Genomic DNA, 4,519 nt, shown 5'->3' on the forward strand with positions numbered 1-4,519 from the left:
CCCGAAAGAATGGCCAAAGAGAAATAAAATAAATAATGAACCTATGTGGATGTCAAAATCATCCTGTGAGAGATGGGCATGAGGCACGCTGGCATTAGGCAAGTGGCCTACTAGGCACGTGGACCCAGGTGAAGACCCTTGGGAGCCCTTCTGCGGCCAGGACCCTGATTACTATAGCTTTCAAAGCCTGGTCTGCCTCTCTGTTCCCTCCTCCATGGTTTTCTAGCCCATCCACTATGACCTGCCCCCCTGCATCTCGGTCCTCTCACCAACCAGGACTTTGTTCACTTCCTCCAAATCTCCCTGACCACCCAAACTGCGATGCTCACTCTTCTGCCTCCTCCCTTGGGCAACAGAACACAGGCCATGCATCACCTCCTCCAGGGAGTCTTCCCAGACTCCCATCTGGGTCTTTGTTTCAAGTGTCATAGAATCGAGCCCCGAGCCCCTCATCTCAGCACTTCCGGTGGTTTTAATTCCCATCCAGCCGTGTGATTTCTCGGCCCCTCTTAGCTCAGAGCTGGCCCTGAGTAGGAACTCCGTAATTGGCTAGTGAATGAATTGTGTTTCTTGGCAGCTTTGAAGGGCTCCGCCTTTTGCCTGAGGGTCCTCAGGGGCGACTCCTGGCTCAGACGCAGCTCTGTCCCAAAAAGACCTGGCACTCCCATCTGGAAGAACTACCCGGGTCCCCACGCAGCTAGACCCTTACTCAGGTGGCAGGGCTCCAGGGAGGAGGGCCACAGTGGTGACCGCCAGAGCTGGGAAGGCGGGAGGAAACCCCGGGCGGGCGTTATGGGGAAAGGGAAAAGCCTTCTGTTGAGATGTCATGGGGCGGGGGGGCGGGGGGGGGGTCTGGGGTTTTAACGGGTGTACCCCAGCAGCTCAGCCCTGCTAGCTAGAAATGCTGTCCCTCTTGAGGCTCCAGACCACCAGCAGCCCTGCTGAGTGGGGGGACGGGAGGGGAAGAGAGTGCAGTTACCATTTAGGGAAAATGATGATTTCAACAAAGACCTCCTCTCTCCCCGCCTGTAGCCTTGTCCTGGGTCCCTTTCGGAAGGCTTCATTTCGAGGTGCAAGCTGAGGCTGAGTGGAGAGAGACGCCCCCCAGTCCAAATATTTGTAAATGGAGCTGTTTTCCCAAGCAAAGCAGAAACAGATGCCACCAGCCTCTGGCGGAGGCCGGGCCTTGGCACGGGCATCAGGCTGGAGGCTGGGAAGCTGGGACCTGGAGGCTGGCCAGGGATGGCAGTGTGGGGTCCTGGCCAGCTGCTTGCTTGTTAGATAAGGTATGTGTATGCTGTCTGGCCAGACTGTGAGCAAGGGAGGACAGGGCCGGCATCTCACACATAGTAGGGCCTCAGCTGTTGTCTCCCAAAAGTCCACCTGGCAGGTTCCGGGGCCAGCTCCCATTGTCAAGTCGGTCAGACCTGGACTGGACCACACGTAGCAGCTACACGGCCTTAGCAAAGTCCCCTAATGGCTCTGTGCCGTATTTGCCTCATCTGTGAAATGGGGGTGCTAAAGTGTCTACCTCGCAGGGTTGCTAGAGGGCTTGAGGAGTCCGTGTGTAAACCCAGCCCTGTACTTGGCCCCGTGTTGGCTTTTGGAAAATTCTCACTCTAAGTGACCCCCAGTCTGGGGGAGCTGGCAAACAGCTGGGGAAATCCCCAGATTAGGGGACACTGCGTCACAAGGGGTGACAGCACGCCGACTCTGTGGATATGAGGAGATTGGCAGATGACAGTGCGAAAGCAGAGCCCCTAACTGCTGTGGCCACAGTGACAACAAGGAGCCTCCGTTTGAGAGGCTCAGGCTGGGAGTTTCAGGGGATGCAGAGAGCTGGAGCCTAACACATTTCAGAGTCTTCTTTTCCAAAGAATTTCTTTAAAAATTCAAGTAGGTTTGGGCGCCTGGGTGGTTCAGTCAGTTAAGCAGCCAACTCTTGGTTTCGGCTCAGGTCATGATCTCACAGTTCGTGAGATCGAGTCCTGCTTCAGGCTCTGTGCGGTGAGCACAGAGTCTGCTTGGAATCCTCTGTCTTCCTCTCCCTCTGCCCCTCCCCAACCCACACTCTTTCTCTCTCAAAATAAATAAATAAATATTAAAAAAATAATAATAAACTAAAAGTATGTGTGGGTAAGGGAGGAAAGAGGGACACCAGAGAGAGGCCAGGCAGGGCCGTGGTGCCAGGCTTGCCACGCCCTGTGTCCTGTTCTTCCCATTTGTTACACGAGGGCTCAGAGGACCTGGTGTCCAGGGATTCCATGAGTCAGTACCTACCGATGCCCAGAACAGTGCCCTGCGGAGTTGTAGATGCATGTGTACCAGCCTGGAGGGAGACAGCACGGTGTGATGGAAAGCACGTGGCTTCGGGTTCCGCGTCTGAACTCCAATCGTGTTCTCTCCTCTCAGCTACAGAAGGATGTCACTGAGTCACTCTCAACATGGGGCGTGTGCTCGGTAAAGTGGGAACGATGATGGTAATAATAACAGCAGCGGTGGGGCTGATGCATGGAGCGCCGTGGCACTCCGCCGGTGGCTGCTCCGTGGTGGGTGTCCAGGTGGCTGTGATTACCACGGGCCAAGGCTCTCCTGGAGTACGAGGCCTTAGGTGTCCAGAAGAACTGATCTACAGGCTGGGTTTTCCAGGATCCTGTGATGGCTATTTGCACGTGCCAACTTGACTGGGCCACAGTGCCCTGATAGTTGGTTAAACTTTATTCTGGATGTTTCTGTGAGGGTGTTTTTGGATGAAATAGTTAATTTGGTGGAGTTTGAGCAAAGCAGGCTGCCCTCCAGAATGTGGGTGGGCCTCAACCCATCATTTGAAGGCCTGAATACAAGAAAAGGTGGGTCTTCCCTAAGCAAGAGGCAATTTTGCCACAAGATGACCTTTGTACTTGAACTACAAGAAGAGCCGGTCCCTGGGTCTCTAGCCTGCTGATCAACACTGCAGATTTGGGATTGTTGCTTCCATAATTGCATGAACCAATTCTTTAAAATTAATCTTCCTGGGGGTATCTGGGTGTCTGACTCTGGCTCAGATCGTGATCTTATGGTTCATGGGTTTGAGCCCTGCATTGGGCTCTGTGCTGACAGCTCAGAGCCTGGAGCCTGCTTCGGATCCTGGGTCTCCCTCTCTTTCTGCTCCTTCCCTCCTCACACTCTCTCTCTCAAAAATAAATAAATATTAAAAAAAATTTTTTAATGAATCTCTCTGTCTCTGTCTCTCATACACACACACACCCTATTGATTATTTGTCTCTGGAGAACCCTAATACAGATCCTGTGTTGAATGATAATAAAAAGTATGCCCAGCACCAGCCACCTCAGAAAAATGAGAAAGGGGGAGTCCTCAACAGCCTTCTTTTTCTTTTTAGGTTTATTTATTTATTTTAAGAGACAGTGCACAAGTCAGGGAAGGGCAGAGAGAGAGAGAGAATCCCAAGCAGGCTCCGCACTGTCGGCAAGGAGGAGCCTGGCAAGGGGTTCGAAACTATGAACCCATGAGATCATGATCTGAGCCGAAGTCGGACACCTCACCGACTGAGCCACCCAGGCGCCCCTCAGCAGGGTCTTTAAAATTGAACTGGAAGCGTATCCTCAGGAAATAGAGCCTTGGGGCCCCAGGCCCTGGGGAGGCCTGGAGTGATGAGCTGGGGGGCAGACCTGTGTCCTGTTACTCCGTGAAGCCCCAGCAGATTCAGCAGAAAGCCTCTTCGTGGGGAAACTGTCAAGGTAGTGAGTTTGGGGAGATGTCTGAAAGGAGCCTAGACTGTTCTCTACACCCAGGGACCGACCTTGCAGAGAAACACTGTGGATAGTGGGAAGCCTGGGGTCCCAGCCCAAGTTCCCTTCATGCCCCCCCCCCGCCTCAGTTTCCCCATATACAAGGTATCATGAGGGCCAGGGCTCTAAAATTTCCAAGGCCCCCACCCGGGTGAATTCCCGGGAGGTGCTGGAGGTGGGTTGGGCAGTGACCCAGGCAGAGGGTCAGAGGGGACACGGTAGGAGCAGAGCTGGCTCACAGGCACCACGCTGGGGTAGGAACTTAAGGGGGAAAGCTACTTTAAGTCCTGCTGGGTGGATTGCTGAGACCGGGGAAGAGCTCCTCAGGGTCTGGCGATTCCAGAAAAACAAAGCTTTTTTTTCCTGGGCTATCAAACGTTTCTATTAAATTTTTCTTCAAAGGCATTTTAAAATTATTCAGGCGCCCTCCACTCTAACCATCTAATTTAATGTTTTGTATGCTGTCATTAAAAAATAACTTTGGTGTTTGTTTTTGCTTCTTATAAAAAGAATGCTCATTTATTATAGAACGTTAAGAAAATTCACACGAGGGGAAGACAAGAAGATTGCCCACGCATTAATGAGGGTAGGCCACTTGCTGTTAATAAAAGGCTCCAAATTTCAGTGGCTTAGCATAATAGATTATTTTTGCTCCTGCGAAAATCCAATGACTGTGTCTGGTACATGGCATTTTTCTGGATAATTCAAGGACCCAGAATTTTCCTATCTG

At 52.2% G+C, this 4,519-nt stretch overlaps 1 non-coding gene across 1 annotated transcript; it reads left to right on the forward strand.

Annotated features, from left to right (window-relative positions):
• Window positions 1-2,650: 2,650 nt before the first annotated feature.
• LOC115272909 lies at window positions 2,651-2,728 on the forward strand. The gene has a single exon (XR_003900555.1). It is a non-coding gene; the product is annotated as a small nucleolar RNA SNORD66 (small nucleolar RNA).
• The last annotated feature ends 1,791 nt before the right edge of the window (window positions 2,729-4,519 follow it).

Source organism: Suricata suricatta, chromosome 11 (genome assembly GCF_006229205.1).
Source record: "Suricata suricatta isolate VVHF042 chromosome 11, meerkat_22Aug2017_6uvM2_HiC, whole genome shotgun sequence".
Taxonomy (NCBI): Eukaryota; Metazoa; Chordata; class Mammalia; order Carnivora; family Herpestidae; genus Suricata; species Suricata suricatta.